Source organism: Mobula birostris, chromosome 15 (genome assembly GCF_030028105.1).
Source record: "Mobula birostris isolate sMobBir1 chromosome 15, sMobBir1.hap1, whole genome shotgun sequence".
Taxonomy (NCBI): Eukaryota; Metazoa; Chordata; class Chondrichthyes; order Myliobatiformes; family Myliobatidae; genus Mobula; species Mobula birostris.
Genome location: NC_092384.1, coordinates 18,566,925 through 18,585,220, shown reverse-complemented (window position 1 = coordinate 18,585,220; position 18,296 = coordinate 18,566,925). Strand labels below are relative to the sequence as shown.

At 43.9% G+C, this 18,296-nt stretch overlaps 1 protein-coding gene across 1 annotated transcript in view; it reads right to left on the bottom strand.

Annotated features, from left to right (window-relative positions):
- The window catches only part of smpd3 (sphingomyelin phosphodiesterase 3), a 138,935-nt gene extending 120,891 nt beyond the window's left edge, over positions 1–18,044 (bottom strand). The window contains exon 1 of the mRNA XM_072279390.1: positions 17,870–18,044. The gene's annotated coding sequence lies outside the window, so the exon portion shown is untranslated. The remainder of the gene's footprint in view (positions 1–17,869) is intronic.
- Positions 18,045–18,296: the final 252 nt, after the last annotated feature.

Below are 18,296 nucleotides of genomic sequence, written 5' to 3'. Positions count from 1 at the left end.
ACCAACAGGGTTGGTGCCTGATCCTGCAGAATAGCCAAGTGCGATTCTACTGATACCTACATCACTGGTGGAGGCAAAACAACACCCTCAAGCAGTGACTCTGCAACCACAAGCATACATCTGCTCCATTATCAAAAGAACTCTCAATAACTATTACTTTCTTAACTTTTCACCTCCCTCTTTCTATAGTTGGTACTGTGGGTGCACACCTCAGGGAAGTCTCTTTATCCCCATCAGCAAACAGAACTTTGTACTTGTTTCAGATCTGTAGCTTGTGTGGGCATGAGGGGAGGGATTTATTCCCGTGAACTATCTGCTGATCTCCTGATTTGTCCCTTTCCTCCTACGCTCTCTTAAACTGTGGCATCACCACCTGTGATAGCTATTCTGGAAAACGCAGCCTCACGACTGAACTGTGGCAATTTCAATGCCTACAAACCTGAAGGAAGATTATCAATTCAACACCATGACCTGGAAATTCGATGATGCTGCGTGAGCTACTTCGAATGCCAATGGATTGAGCTGAGATATAAACTTCACAGTGAAACACTGTTGGGATTTCCTCACATGCATAGCAGAAAATGCAGCCTTGAATGACATGCCTTAGTGTGTGTGCTCTGCCTACATGCCAAGTACATCAGGCATGCGTGTTCATTTGCATCACTATTGCAGCACTGCAGGGGAGAAATGCACTGACAAGAAGCCTTGGACTAGGGGCCTGGGGTCTGCTGAAGTGCTCACTGAAAAGTTGGATATGTGTGGGACGGCGGGGCGGGGGTATCCCCACTACTCTGAATGCGCTCCCAGGTGCCTCTGTTGTCATGGGAACCAGTGCCAGTGTAGGACAGTGTCTGTTCCCATGTTTGTTAGGTCAGTGGGCACACGCCCCCGCTGAAGACAATGTTGGCTAAGAGTTGATACAATAGGCGTCCCAGCCATGGCAAGATGTTGTCTAGGTAAGCCTGTGCTTCCAGCTAACTCCTGACCATAAAACAGTGTGTAATCCCACAGAGCACCAGCAGATTGCAGTAGTTAAAATGTAACATCCCTTGCATGTTTTGAACTCAAGCATAACAGGGTATGTGGCATGGGTACTGGACAGAGCTCATGTTCAATAAGGTAGAATTACCGTACCCTTAGAAAATCAACAGAGTGATCCCCCCGTCTACTACAAGTTCTGTAAGTCTCTCGTGACCAATAGGATGCAGCTCAATTCTGAGGAACATCGACTGGTATCACTGTGATATCTTACTATCTGTTGTGAGTATCATTACAAACACATTTCAAAAAACTTATTAATTAGCAAATTAGTAAAATACATCCAGCATTAACACTGGGAATGATTCCAGTAACAGGAATTTCACACTGTCAGATACACTGGGAATGATTCCAGTAGCAGGAACTCCACATTGAAAGATATACTGGGAGTGATTCCAGTAACAGGAACTCCACACTGTCAGACACACCGGGAGTGATTCCAGTAACAGGAACTTCACATGGTCAGACACACCGGGAGTGATTCCAGTAACAGGAACTCCACACATGGTCAGACACACTGGGAGCGATTCCAGTAACAGGAACTCCACACATGGTCAGACACACTGGGAGCGATTCCAGTAACAGGAACTCCACACTGTCAGACACACTGGGAGTGATTCCAGTAATAGGAACTCCACATGATCAGACACACTGGGAGCGATTCCAGTAACAGGAACTTCACACTGTCAGATGCACTGGGAGTGATTCCAGTAACAGGAACTCCACATGGTCAGACACACTGGGAGTGATTCCAGTAACAGGAACTCCACATGGTCAGACACACTGGGAGTGATTCCAGTAACAGGAACTCCACACTGTCAGATACACTGGGAGTGATTCCAGTAACAGGAACTCCACACTGTCAAATGCACTGGGAGTGATTCCAGTAACAGGAACTCCACATTGTCGGATGCACTGGAAGCGATTCCAGTAACAAGAACTCCACACTGTCAGATACACTGGGAGTGATTCTAGTGATAAGAGTTTTCACTCAGTATAGCCAGCAGTGTGTGTCTGGCACTGGGATTTACAGAGTGTTTGGCAATGATGTGTCTCTGTTATTGGGCTTTATTCCCAGTAGACCGTCCATGTCACTGTGATTTGTTTCTAGAGTATGCATTTAATTTGGTAACTGGACATCACTCCCAGTACAAGCTAGAAATACACTACTAGATACATTTGGACTAATCCCACTAATTGACCTCTACTCCAGCAGACACATTGCCAGTGATCTCAGTAATGATGCCTCCACACTCTACATTCTCCCTGTGACCTCCTGGCCCTCTTTAGGTGCTCTCATTTCTTTATGTATCCTAAAATTTTGCAGGTAGGTAACTTCAACTTAAACTTGGCTATGTTAAATAGCACCTACTCTGTTGGTGAATGGTAAAACCTGGGGGGAAGTGATGGAAAAAAATGGGATTAGTGTAAAAATGGGTGCTTGTTGGCTGGCTGTGGATTCAGTGAGCTGAAGGTCCAGTTTCTATGCTGTGTCTCCACAAATCAATGATGTCCAGCATCAATGTTTACTCTTACACCCAAAGGCAAATGAGACCATGCTTCACTGGAAGATACGTGACTCTCAAAGTCACTTTTCCCATTCTTCATTTCATTATAGCTAATAAACAAGCATTCAATCAAGATAAAAATAGTCTTTTCAAAAGTTCATATTACTTATCACTCTTAATGTTCCCTACAATGTAACCTCTAATTCGTAGGCTCTCCCAGGACAATCCTGCAGGGTTTGTAACCTGAACGGCCTGTGCAAGTGCTTGCACGCAGGTACGATTTGCAGGCATGTTCCTTACTGACCTGACTCCCGTCACTGCAGGAATTCTTAGAATTAATTACATCAGTGCGCTCTCCTTGTGCCATATGCAAGACCCAAAGAGTTGTTCATACTGGCTGAAGGTGACAGATGCAAACAGATGGCAAGAGGGACTTGCACAGTTGTTCCCGAGCCAGCAACATCATCTGCCTCAGTTACTACAGGAAACAGCTCAGTGAGGAATAAGCTCCTTTCTAATTCAGTAGGTTATTTTTGATAAATTAATCATGTCCACCGATGGGCATGATACTTAGGAAAGAGATTCTGCCTGCAGCCCACCTTCTGGACAGCCAGAAATAACTGAATGATTCATCACAGAGGCTTCACATTCCATGTTGTCCGGTCAGGAACAAAGCAGCTTTGGTGGGGACGCAAATAAAACCCAGCAGCTGAGACTCAGTAGTGCTGTAATGTTAATGATTGAGTCACACACAGGATGTCACATATCCCAGAATAAACAGTGCACTAACACAGATTCATTACACTTGCTGCACACAAGCTCAGGCTGATGTAGGGACGACTGGGTAAAATGGAATAGGTTCAAGAGTACATCATTTGGATCTCAAGTGTAGATAATAACCCATGTGCTTCAAAACCGCCTGCATACTTTGGCTCTGCGATCCTTAATATCCACACTCAACAAAATCTGTAACCACAGTTTCAATGGTGCATGGTTTCTGAATTCAATTAATTACACATTTCTATTTCAATGAATGTGCCTGTCATACAGACATGCTGAAAAATCCCATTCTGACATGTCTATCCACGGCCTCCTCTACTGTAAAGATGGAGCCACACTCAGGTTGGAGGAACAACACCTTATATTCCGTCTGGGTAGACTCCAACCTGATGGCATGAGCATTGACTTCTTTAACTTCCACTAATGCCCCACCTCACCCTCGTACTCATCCGTTATTTATTTTTATACTCACATTCTTTCTCTCTCTCTCTCTCTCTCTCTCTCCTTTTTCTCCCTCTGTCCCTCTGACTATACCCCTTGCCCATCCTCTGGGTTCCCCCCCTCTTTCCTTCTCCCTGGGCATCCTGTCCCATGATCCTCTCATATCCCCTTTGCCAATCACCTGTCCAGCTCTTGGCTCCATCCCTCCCCCTCCTGTCTTCTCCTATCATTTTGAATCTCTCCCTCCCCCTCCCACTTTCAAATCCCTTACTAACTCTTCCTTCAGTTAGTCCTGGCGAAGGGTCTCGGCCCGAAACGTCGACTATACCTCTTCCTACAGATGCTGCCTGGCCTGCTGCATTCACCAGCAACTTTGATGTGTGTTACTGAAAAATATCTGGTTGATTCACTGGGTGTTTCTGACCAAGTAGAGAATTAAAGACTGAAAGTGTGTACTTCTGAATATTTAGTGAATACAGGCAGATGCTAAGCAATAGACTCAATCTTGTTTCTGAAGAACCCTGAATATATACCATGCCAAGTTACTTCTTGTTTAAAGCCACATTTCAAGTCAAGGTAGGCAACTACTCAACAGGCCAGTCTTGGCCAAATTTTTAATTCATTATCAATATTACTAGAAGTGACTCTGGTTATTATCAAGATGCAATTAGCAACTGCTTGCTGTGTATAAACTGAGTGCCACACTTTTTAATTTTCAGCAGTTCCACACTTGAAAATTATTTCATGTAGGGTGCTCAAGACATTCAGAGGTAGTGAAAGGTAACATGGCTGTTGCATTATAATTCTAAGGCTATAAGTGCAAGGAGGAGAAATTTAAATTTGGTTACCAATGCTAAACAAGATTTCAGTGATCACAGTTAGCTGTTTTTTGCCTCCTATAGATTTGATACGATTATAAAACAGTAGCAAATAAAGACAACCTTATCCAAAATCTTGACACAAGTTGCCTATTCCTTATCCAATCTGGTCTTTCCTCTAGTGTTAATGCTGCGGAGTGGCTGTTATCAAGGCTTTGCATCAAACTAGTCCGTTCTCTGTGCCCTCATAACAGTCAGACACTTAACACAATATACAGAGACATACTTTGCACAGGTTCACCTGACCTAGCACACTTTACATGGAGACACTTCAGACAGACCACATTTAGGCACATTGTAAATATGGGTGCATGCCGTTAATACTTTAGAGTAGGAGTTCCCAGCCTTTCTTATATGATTACGCAAAGTGTTAGTGGACACTAGGTTGGGCATGTCTTCATATTTTAGACTGCCAGAAACATCAGTCATTGAGAACTGCTGCTCTATTCTTCAGATTGCAATGATGCTGATTGTGCAGTCACTAATGAAGGCATTCACATTAAAATATTTCACAAGAATCCACCTCTCCAGCTTGATCTCCTGATGGGAGAAGTTTTACAGGGATTACAATTCTGCATTAGGTTGTCAGTATTAGGTGTCTGTCTGACGGGTCCTGTTTTCTTTAACCTTTCCCACTCACTCACTAGACAGGACAGGGAAGCAGCTGACTCTTCCTCCAGCCCCTTCTATCCCATGCCATGCAAGTCAGTTCATGCAGCTTCAACCTGAGTATTATTAGCTCACTCATCTGAAATAAGGAACTTTCCTTGTCTTAATGTTTTAATACTGCACTGGAAAAAGAATCTCAAAAAAAATCTGAGCGTTAGTTTTAGTAGAATATTGCCCTATCTAATATCCTCTCATTTATTGAGGGGTAAGGATTTATCTTGTATACAAATATGGAATGGAAATGAGACTGATGGGAATTCTTTGGGAACTGACATAGATTTGATGGACCAAATGGCCTCCTTCTCAAGCTGAAGGAATAAAGATTGGACCAACGAGTGCCATTTATCTATTGTTTTCATCTGTTTTGCAATAGAGTGGGTGCACTGGGTGACAGAGAGTTGTGAGCTCAGAGCTTCAGAGTGTACCTTCGCAGATGTAGCTGACTTCAGTAGTTTGCTGAAGAGGTGGACCCTGCACACACTGAAACACAGACCACAGAAATAACAAAGGAAACCACACACAGAAAGCAGACAGGAAATGCCCGACACAAAACAACATATCACGCTGCACACAGATGCAGCAAAGTTCACACAACAAAACACAGCACAGAGACACTTTGCTTTGTGTAGAATCTGCACAGTTTCCTTGCTTTGTGTTGCTACTGAAGAGTGCATACAAGTAAGCACTGCATGCAGAACCTAGAAACAACTAAGTCTGCTCCAATGGGCAACTCATAATGTCTGCAACAAAATGACTGCATCGCTTCATTTAGACTTTCCACCCCTGTTATGCACTTCCCCCATAACTGGATTAACAATTCGTTGTGGCTGTGGTAGTGGGGCATTATCTTCTACTGCCTTCAGAGTGTAAATTTATATTTCTATGTTCATTGCCATTTCTACACGAGTAGCACTATTTTTGCATGCTCTGAATTCAATGTTGTAGTTAAATTGGATAATAGCTACCACATCCTTAAATCTGGCATTTGTGGTGATAGCAGGCACTAGCCCCAGAACAGTCAGCAAAGGCTGAGGTCTGTAATGAACATGAATGGTCTTCCCAACAAGAACTGGTGAAACCATATGGCTCTGATATTAGCTCCAGTATCACCTTCTCTATCTGGGTGTTACTTCTTGTTTTGTAAAATGTAAGCAGTTGTCTTCTGCTGGTCACTGTCTCCAAAATGGCTAATTGCTGTTGCAAATGCATAGTTGGAAGTACCACAAGTTAGTTTTAGCACATAGTTGCCGTTATGGAAGTGACTCACTGTTGAAGCTTTCCTCACCCAGGTCTCCTGCTGGTCTTCACCCACCATGTTCTTTAACAGTTGATAAAGTGGAGTTAGCACTCTGGAAAGGAGGGGCTGAAATCTGGTGCAGTTATGGATCATCCCGAAATGTGACTGGTTTTCAGGATCATCTTCAAGTTTCTCTCCCACTGAATATGGCCTCAAATTTCTATTTAAATAGATGAAGCCTAATCATTCACCTGCAGACCCAAATAAACAAGTTCCTTCCACACAGTTACTTTCTTCAAGCTTGATATTCTGTTCAACAGCTCTGAACATTGCATCAAGTGATGAAAGGTCTCTGCGACTTTGCAATTAAAGCATCACCATGATTGCACATATAGTGTGGCAGCCTTACATACATGTAATGGGCTGGAATATTTCTGATGAAGATTTTGCTCTCTACAGTAGCTTGATATGAGTGCAATTCCATGTGGGTCTTAACTGTCAAGGGGCGTTGGACTTGTTTGTCTACATTAATTCAGACAAAGGAATGAAAGAGGACCAATTGCAATTCAGGAGTAGATCCCGTGATGGGCAGGAAGATCTGCTCGTCATCCACCTCTACAGAATGGGTCACTTTTTAATTTCCACAGAGCCAGACAGTCTTACCCACCCTTGGTAGCACCATGATGGGTGCTGTCCAGTCACAGTGGACACTTTCACCAAATCCTTTGTGTCTTTCCAGTTTATTTAGCTCTTCTTCGATTTGGACTATAAGTGAAAGTGTTACTAGTTTAGCTTTACAACAGATGAGTCTGGCATTTCACTTGGTTGGTACCCTTCAATGCCTGTATGAATTCTTAATGTATATTGTTCTTTTATATATGATTGTGGTGTATTCATATTAAAGACTTCCTTCCTCATCCTCAGCTCTTTCAGTCAGTCTGTTCCTATGGTTTATTTACATAATCACTAGCCTTGCCTTTTGCACATTACAGAGGTCTGCATTCTTAGAGCCTCACTAGAAGATATGTCAGCTTTAATGCATTTAATTCATTTGGAGATACAGCAGGGAAACATGCCCGCAGTCCAAAGGTGTACCAGATAGTAGGTTAAATGATCATTGTAAATGGTCCCATGATTAGGCTAGGGTTAAGTTGGTGGGTTACTGGCAGCACAGCTTGAAGGCTCATTCCACACTGTATCTCTAAATAAAATAAAATAAAACAAATAAAATACGGCCCAACAAGTCCATGCCACCAATTACACCCATGTGACCAATTAACCTACTGACCTGTGGGAAGAAACAGGAGCACCTGGAGGAAACCCACACAGTCATGGGGAGAACGTACTGACAGCGATGGGAATGACCTTGGTCACTGGCACTGTAATTGTGTTACGCTAACCACTACAGTACTGTGCCATCCTCACTTCTTGATAACTGTAATATCTTGCCATACCCTCCCTTCTGCTGGTAAGTCCATTCAGGCTTAGGTGACCCAGAAAAGACATGGACACTTTTGCTCTTGGCCTGGATACTGTGTGTACATTATGCTACATGCATGCTTGGAGACCATTCCCATTGCCTTTCCATTCCAAGATGAAAGGTAATTTGGTGTATTTGCTGGGTGGCATGGTAGTGCAATGCTTTACAACGCAGCAATCAGTGATGGGGGTTCTATTTCCACCACTCTTTGTAAGCAGTTTGTATGTTTTCCCCATGACTGTGTGGGTTTCCTCCAGGTGCTCCAGTTTCCTCCCACATTCCAAAGGCACATATAGGTTAGGGTTACTAAATAGTCGGCATACAATATTGACACCTGTGGACTTCCCCAGCACATCCTCACACTGTGTTGGTCATTGATGGAACTGACGCATTTCACTGTAGGTTTCGATGTACACGTGACAAACAAAGTTAACCTTTAATCTTGTTAACCTCATCAGTTAGTCTGCAACAACAATACATAGTACACAATTCAAGAATGTACTTAAATTACAATGCTGCAAAAGGTTGTTTCTTAATGACCATGTAATTGTTAATCATCTCCTCTGACCTCTGATCCTCCATAATCTCGATGGCACTCGAATGAAATGGCTTTGTTAAATAGGACATCAACCACCCCACAGTAGTTGACAGCTAGGTTGGCCAACATCCCATAAGTATCGGACTCTATTGCTACCAATGAGTTCACCTTCTTGTGTTCACACGTGGTCTCACCGAGAGCATTTTCTGCCCTTCGACGTTGTCATTCTCCCTGAGTAACTTCTAATGGTACAAATGGATAGACTTCTCGTTCTGTTGAAATTACTGAGGCTCTTCGGAACTGGACTGTGTTCCACTTCAAGAGTTTCTTAACTTTCTCTTTTATTCACAATAAATCCTGCAGTTGCCTTTTATTACTAGCCTTTCAACTCCAGTTTGCTGGAGATTCAACTTGCTGTGATTAAACACGAGCTTCCCAGACTGCCACTGGAGCCATGCAGTCACCCACTGCCCTGGAGCAGGGCTTCCCGGACTTTCAGGCCATGGACCTCACCATTAACAAGGGGGTCCATGGACTCCAGGTTGAGAAGCCCTGCTCTAGAGTCATACAGCATGGGAAAAGGCCTTCTGGCGCACCGAATCCTGTCCAAGGATCAATTTTACACAAACCCAACACTGTTCCTATTTTATTCTCCCCCCATTCCTATCAGATTCCCCCTTCCCAACTCTACTACTTGTCTAGCAGAGGGAATTTTTGCAGAGGCCAGTTCACCAACCAAGCCGCATATCTTTGGGTTGTGAAATGAATCCAGGACATCTGGACGTAACAGTAGAGTTATGCAAACTGCACACTGACAGGACTGGTGATCTGGACCAGAGCACAGGTCACTGGAGTGCTGAAGTTCCACTAGCCAGACGGGTGACATTGTCACTTTTACTGCTCCTGACTGCCAGTGCCAGTGCAAAATCTATATGAATGGTTCCCAAAAGGGGCAATATCACATCCCGCCCCCCCACCGCCAACCCCCCCACCCCCCCGTCCACAAGGGGGACTGGGAGTTTCTAAGGAGACGATAAAGATAAAGGGGGTGGTGAGGGAGATGCTCGATAGCAAGGGGGGAGGACAGTGCAGCTGAGGGACTGCGGGCTTAATTTAAGAAATTAATTAATAATTATAAGCATTTGATCCTCAGAGCCTCACATTTGATTACAATGACCACGCAATCACCTCGTTTCTTGCAATCACCCCTCACTACCAATCTGTCAATGGATACGTGCATTAAGGTACGTTTTAAATGTGACATGAACATGAATAATTCTCGTACACGTCTAATGAAATGTACAGATACCTTGATATAGCTGGGCTACATTAATTGGATTACATAAAAACTGCGGCTATGACAACACTAAGAGCGAAATGTGACATCTAATGATGCTGGGAAAAATATCTAAAGGTCCAGACATTAAAAGAGGAATTAGAAGTGAACTGTGTGATATTTTGTGTTGTTGTGACATCAATGTGCAGAACAGTAGAGAAAGGAGGCTTTACATCTTCGACCTTGCAATGTGATCACGAGAAGTTCCAGACTAGTTATTTTGCCACCCAGAACATTAAACATAGTTATGGTCATGTGTGTTCTGACAATCAATACTTGGAATGTTTGCGTATCAAGAGCCAGCCCTCACAGTGCCATGTTAAAATGTCTTGCATGTTTGGGTATTGTACTCAGAATATCAACGTGAACTACCGTGTCTCAAAAGGAAGTATTGGAATTTTCAACATTGGTCTTATCACTTTAGGGCAATGAGTATAGGAGTCGGGTCATTATATTGCCGTTCTACAAGTCCTTGGTGGGGCTGCATTTAGAGTACTGTGTACCATTTTGGTCACCATTATAAGAAGGATGTGGTTAGACTTGAAAGAGTTCAGAATAGATTTATGAGTATGTTGCCAGGACTTGAGGGCTTAAGCTGTAGGGAGAAGTTGGCGAAGCTACGTCTCTATTCCTGGAAGTCAGGAGAATAAAGGGTGATCTTATAGACATGTTTAAAATTATGAGAGGCATAGATGAGGTGGATGTTAATGGAGGGGAGACCAAAACTAGGGAGCAGTGGTTTAGGGTGAGGGGAATAAGATTTAAAAGGGACCCAAGAGGCAACTTTTTCATGCAGAAAATGGTGAGTGCATGGAATGTCTATTGGAGGAAGAGATTGAGACAGGTACACAGCATCGAAAGTTTAAATAGTGACGTGGAGGGGTCATAGATGCTACTTAAAGCATGCTCCTCACATTATTCACCCTCCTCAATACTACAACAACTTGCTTTCTGTGGTTTTAGACTTTTAGACAATGTTTAACAACCACTGGCTTACTAAATTTTGTTTATCCCTGCACATAGAGACTATGTGTCTATGCTCTTTGCAATTAAGATGCTTTGTTTTGATCTGACACACTTAGACTGAATGACTCCCGTTTCACTGGTAACAGGACTTCCCACCACACCTGATCTTCATACCATTCAGGTTCAGGTGACCCAGAAATAACGTGGACACTTTTGCTCTCAGCCTGGATACTGTGTGTACATTATGTTACATGCACGCTTGGAGACCACTCCCATTGACGCAGCTACCTTACCTGTCCATTCTAAGATGAAAGGTAACTTGGTTTATTTGCTGGGTGGGGTGGTAGCAACACAGCAGTCAGTGACCAAAGGACCTTATCCAATCTGTATCACTCTACAACTCTAAAATGTGCTCCATGGAACCATATGTTCAGAAACCAAAATGTAGGTAAAGGAACTTATTGTAGCGAATAAAAATGGATTTGATCATCTATAATTGTTTGGTGATCATCCGATAATATAATCTGATCTACGTATCTGAATTTTGGGAGATACCTCTACTTGGTCTGCCATACATGTTTGCTCATGCTAAGGATATGTAGATCTGTTACACCTACCACCCCAGACTCCCAGTGGCTCTCTCAAGCACAGAGAAATTGTAAGGATAATCTTTAAGGTTCAAAGACCAGTGTTGTTAGATTTCTCTGTGCAACACGGAGTTGAAATCAACATAAAATTACCTTTTACCATATAGTAAGCCCTTGCAGCTGCACAACACTTGCCATCTTTGCAGCCAGCATCAGTACCAAATACAACACCAACAATTCTCTCCCACCTATGGGACGGAGAGGGCAGCGATATGGATATTGCAGTTTTGGAGGGCGTAGAGGGAGGTTGGCATGGTGTTCCCAGGGAGTTAGAGGGATCCAAACAAGCCAGTGAGGAACAGTGATGGCAAGAGGTGCACTCCCTCTTCCTGAGAGCCACAGAGACCGTTGAGAACTATGGCCAAGCACTCCTGGCAGAAGTCAGGATTTTAGGGCACAAGCACAGATAGTTAATGCCTCCTGCTTATACCTGCTCTGCCTACTCCTGTGGACTGAGGTCTCTTCTGTCTCAAATACAGAGTTTGAGATACCTTACCAACATGCTAGTGTGTAATGTGCACAAATATTGTGACAGAGGTCAACAGTAGAAGTCTGGAATATTCCTGAGGCTGAGAGTGACAATGATGACAATCTTTATAAGCGGAGCAGTCAAGGACATAAAGCATAACAGGCAATGCAGAGATCACAGGTATCAGACAGGGCAAAGCACCAAGTTCATTGTTGACACAGTTTCAGGGGAATCACAATTCATTTAAAGTAGGATGTTTCTTCTTTAGACCACTAAGGTTGAAATTTTCACTGCAGACAGAACTTGCTTGTTTCACTACTGCTGATGTCATCTTGGGCATACATAGCACATAGAAGAGTACAGCACGAGAACAGGCCATTCAGCCCACAGTATTGTGCGGAACCAGCTAAAAAAGAGATCAAAAACACCCAATACTAATCCCTCCTACCTACACAATATCCACATCCCTCCATCTTCCTTATGTCCATGTGCCTATCCAAATGTCTCTTAAAAGCCTCGAATGTACAGGTCGACCTTCACTAGTCCGACTACCTGTAATCCGGTTCCTTCGATAATCCGGCACTGATTATGCTTAATGTGATCCTTCTGTAATTCGGCATTTTCACTAATCCGGCTCTTCTCAGGTCCGAATGGATTAGTGAAGGTCGACCTGCATTTGCCTCCACCACCATAGCAGGCAGTGCATTCCAGACATCCACCACTCTCTGAGTAAAAAAACTTACCTCTCACATCCCCTTTGAGCCTACCCCCTCTCACCCTCAATACATGCCCTCTAGTATTGGTCATTTCTATCCTGGGAAACAGATGCTCCCTGTCCACTCGATCTGTGCCTCTCATAATCTTACAGACCTCTATCAGATCTCCTCTCACCCTCCTGGGAAGTTTTACTCCAGGAAAGCTGGCATCAGGCCAAACAAAAATCCTGATAAAAAGCCGGACACGTGCCCTGACTCCCAGAAATGTGAAAAGTTTCTGTGCTTGGGTTAGACTAGGTTTCAACTGCACTGTGCTGTTCTGGAGTTCTACCAAGTGGCTTGTAGGCCATGGTTTCAGCTGGTAACACTCCAGCAGCACCCTTTTCCATACTTAGGAGTCACTAAGCTTGGGTCCCATGAAAGGCAGAAGGCATTTATCAGTAAAGCAGAAACTCCTCCTATGCATAATGCCCAGGAGCGTGGTTGAAGCCTGTGAAGCATCAAATGCCGAACAGGTAACACTCTTGCATTCTGAGGCAGGACACTGTGGCTTTCATTCCAGGTACCTCAGCAGAGCTAGAACAGTGGCCAAGTAACATGAAGGTTCAGTCCTGAGCTTGGGTGTCGGCTGCGCCGAACTTGTATGTTCCTGTGATCATGTGGGTTTCTTGTATGTTCCTGTCATCATGTGGGTGCTCAGGTTTCCTGCCCTCGCGCAGGCGGGTAGGTTAACTTGCCATGTGTAGGTGGGTGGTAGAATCGGGGAGCGGGGGAGGGGAGTTGATGTGGGGAGAATAAAATGGGATTAATGCAAATGAATGACAGATGATTAACATGAATTTGGTAGTTTGAAGGGTTTGTTTCACTGCTGTATCTTTTTATGATTCTATGAAATCAGTCTGACATTTGGCAATTAAAGACATCATGTTTCAGATGAACTGACGCCTCTCCTTTCCTGTCAGTTCTACATAAAGGGCACTATTCCACAAAATGCGGCAAAGCTCTGGAACAACATTTAAGCTTCCACCAACTTGAAAAGCAAATTCACTGGTCATTATTACATTGTCATCTGTGGAAGCTTGCCAGGCACAAATTTGCACTGCTGTACCAATGATAAAACACTTTGAAAGTGGATGATTGGGCTGTGTAGGAGGCTGAAAACAGGGAGATCAGAGAGGGAGTGCGATGGAGACCCCAGGATATCCACCCCAGTAACCTTGCATGTTGGGAGAAAAGAGTTCACAGCAGGGAAAGTGATTAGCCTAGGATCTAGATCATTATATACATGATGAGAGACAGGTAGAGAGAGAGGGGGAGAGAGAGGGGGAGAGAGAGAGAGAGGAAGAGAGAGAGTATGTGTGTGTGTGTGTGAGAGAGAGAGAGAGATAGCGAGAGAGAGAGAGATAGAGATAGATAGAGATATCACCTCTGTAGCCCTGGCAGTGTCAAATTGGTTCAAGCTGGCTCTGACCTTTAGACTAGCTGCAGGATAGCTGCTTCAGGCTCTGTTTATAGTGCATAGAAGCAAGCTTTAATATTTAAGGGCAACTTAAATCATTCAGAAGCTCATGATTATTCAAGAATAGACCTAACTCTTGTTTCTGTTGGTTATCCCAATGCCACTCTTAAACAACCATCTGTAAAACCAACCATGTTTTGCTTTCCCCATCTCCTCCCTCATGGCTTCTCTAAGTTTTTTTTTATCATTCAGGGAGAAAATCCCTAATTCTCCAGTCTATCTTTGGAAAGGAATTCCTTCTTACGAAGTGCCACTCCTAGAAACCCCTGGGGCGCCACAGTAGGGTAGTGGCTAACACGACACTATTACTGCTCAGGGTTCAATCCCAGCATCCTCCGTGAGGTGCTTGTACGTCCTCCCTGTGGGAATGCGTGGGCTTTCTCCAGGTGCTCCGGTTTCCTCCACAGTCCAAAGACTGTGGTTAATTGATCATTGTAAGTTGTCCCACGATTAGGCTAGGGTTAAATCAGGAGTTGCAGGGTTGGCGTACTTCAAAGGGCCTTTTCCACACCGATCCTTTAAATACTGTAAATGATAAATAATCAAAACCTCTTCAGCACCTTCCTATAGTCCTGATATCCTTTAAGATGTAATGACAAAGACTGGACAGAATCTGGAAAAAATGAATGCGTATGTTTTTGGGAATTGTATATCAACTAACTAAAAAAAAAGTTTTTTTCTCTGTCTGACCATGGATGTTATGGAAGATTTTCCAGGTGTCCTTGCTTCTGAAGTCAAAGTCAGCAGTACCCCTTCCAAGTCCCAATCTTCCAGTCTTTCCTTTGCTTCGATCTGTCATGTGAATGTTAGGCTTAAACTGACCGCTTCAGAAGCAAATCATAAGTGAAGATTTTTGGGAAGTTACCTTATGAACCACAGCTGTACGTGCTGTTGCTATCAAGAATTCACCATGGCTGGGATTGTGTCAATGGTACAAAGTCAGTTTGGAGTCTGTATTATAGCATCAGATGTGGGAAGGGAGCATCTTTGAGAAATACATGTCCATAAAACTGGCACTAGTAGAGCTGTTCCTCAATATTGCAACAACCTGCGCTCACTCTTCACCCTGGGTGTTGTCTGTTTGAAGCCTACAAGCTCTCCTTGTGTTTGTTTGGGTTTCCTACGGGTGCTCTGGTTTCTGACTACATCCCAAAACGATGCAAATTGGGAGATTAATTGACCACTGTAACTTGCCCTGAATGTGCAAGTGAGTGAGAAAATCTGTTGATGGGGAGAGTAAATATAGGATTAGTGTAAATGAGTGCTTGATGATTGATGAGGAGCTAATGAGCCAAAGAACAGGAATTCTGCAGATGCTGGAAATTAAAGCAACACACATCAAAGTTGCTGGTGAATGCAGCAGGCCGGGCAGCATCTCTAGGAAGAGGTATAGTCGACGTTTCAGACCCAGACCCTTCGTCAGTCCTGATGAAGGGTCTCGGCCTGAAATGTCGACTGTACCTCTTCCTAGAGATGCTGCCTAATGAGCCAAAGGGTTGCTTTCTGTGCTGTTTGGCTCTGGAACACTGCTTCCAGTAAGGTGGTGGCATAGTCAGACACAATGGCTACCACGAGGCCAACCAAAGGCGTTATTGTCTTTTTTAAAACAAATTTGTTACGATCGCTGGACCCTACTAGACATAGGACCTTAAAATACTGCAGATCTACCCCATGGTAAAGAAACTGAAGGAGCTGGACTTGGTGCGGACCCTGCTGCTGTCTGTGTCAGACAGGTGTTGTTGCGTGAAGGCAGAATGCAATCTAACAGCAAGTGATTGTCTTAGTCGCTTTTGTTGTGATTGCAAGACCCTGTTGCACACTGGTAATGTGGGAGTTACAAGTCCAAATCACCGTTTTATTGGGGATCGGTGGGGGGACCGGATGGCCTTGGTTGTTGTGAGGACTGGGCCTCAGGCCACGGTGTTGCCTGTTTCTAGCTACTCACAGGAGAGGCATCGGAGTCGGTGTACTCCACCGGAATGCCAGAGGTGGTATCGTGTGGCGTGGTGTGACATCCGTGCTGGAGTTGGTGCTGCCCTCCAATGTTCACTTAGCAGAAAACAAGATGTATTGTTTTCAACTGCAGACTGCTGCAGCATTCATGGACTCTGGGACTTGGACTATGTTTTTTGTGTATGACTGAATTTTATTGTCTTATATGTGCTATGTGTGCCTTGTACTGTGAATAACCGTTGGCACTGTGTTTTGCACCTTGGCCCCAGAGTTATGCTGTTTCATTTGGCTGTGTTCACAGGTATTCATGTATGGTCAAATAATAATTAAGCTTGAACGTGATTATACTACACGTGCAGCCATTCCTGTTGTTTCTGTTAATGCAAAGTATATTGAGTTTGAAAATTTACACCAATCTTTTAAGAGAGAACCAATTCCATCAGCAGGATGCTAAAAGCAACATTTTCTAACAACTTCTGGCTTGTAATTTAGTCTGATTGAAGCTACCACTTGTTGTGTAGCATCTAATAACAGATAAATTGGGGAAGGCAGTTTCCTTCTACCTATCAGTGGCCCCAGGAGAGATTCTTACTCTACTTTAAGACATAATCCATGTACTTTAATTTCAACAAAGAACTGCAACTCTTAATTGCTGTATCCCACTAGCTCCAGTTATAGAAATGGGACTAGGAAATCTGGGTGATGACAGTAGTGCAGAGGGGAAGGGTGTGGACTCTCCTTTCCCAACCCCAGGGCATTCTCAAGAAAGGCTCATCTGCTCTCCTTGAGAAAATGCTGCTGGAATTTTTGCCTTTACCCAAGAGGGAAGAAGAAGCTCTAAATGAATTTGAAATCAGAATTGAGATGGTGATGTTCTGGATTAAAGTTGAGTGCATCTGTCTCAGCTGACTAGGTAAATTCTTCAGTTTTAGCTTCCCTCTCACTAAATAGTGGTGAATCTAACTGCAAAGGCGAGTCACACAAAATTAAAGGAAAACAATCCAACAAGGCTTTACTGGATTCCTTCGCAGGCAGAGGGTCCAAAAAACTCACAAAGTCAAAATTCAAGACATTAACTAAAGTTCCAAAATAGGAAACTCCTACAAGGACAAAACTTCACTTACAAAGATGATTCCAAAACTGAACAAAGAAATAAGGGACAAGGAATTTATATAGGGCTACAAACAAAACACAGGTGATAACCATGAACTAATAGTTAGCCTAATAGGCCGGTGAGCAGGAAGGGGTTGGCCTTGTCATCTCTGCCTCCCTCTAGTGGCCAGTTTGAGGTGAGACAGTGCTGCCACAGAGTCAGTGTGAGCGACTCCATCTGAAACGGATTACACAACTTTTTAGAAGTCTGGCAAAGATCAAAAGATCATCAGTTGCCCTACGTACTTGCACTGCAACAAGCAAAATCCTGTACTGAGCCATCAGTCTGCTTGATCAGCCCAGCTTAACCGTGTCAGCCTTCCTGCTCCCTTCAACCTGTTGTCCCATCCACCTCCACTGTTCTCAGTGCTTAGTGGCTGTAAAAATGATATCAAGCCAAGCCTTGCCCCAGTACAGAATACAGCTTAATCTCTGCAGTGTCTGACGCTCTGACCAAAAACTAATGCGATCTAGTAACTGAAAATGAACAGACCGAATGGATCTTTGTGCGAGTTTCACTAATGCTAACATTCTTCACTTACTGCACAAGAACAGCGAGTCCTCCCGTAGTGATGCTGGGCGTTGTTGATTATCACTCTTCACTGATCATTTAAATTTATCAAGCTGCACACAGTTTGCAGAGCACCTGATTAAGGCAGTCCAAGTGCCCGATGAACTGGCCTACCTATCATGGTGCCTGCTCTTGATATGGTACAGTCACGGTGAACAGGAGTATGTTTTGATAACGGATGCACATACTTCTCACTTCCTGCTTTCTCGACGCAGACATGGTAGACTCACCACACAACCCACAGGGGGCTGGGCCTCTGTGCACCCTCCCCCCCACCAACCACCCCTGCAAACCTCGGCTCTGTGTTGCCACAGCTTCACAATCACCGTGGCAGCTGAGCGGCAGCTTGTCGACAGAGGCAGAGGTGACCTACTGAGAAGCTGATTATCAGCTTGCTG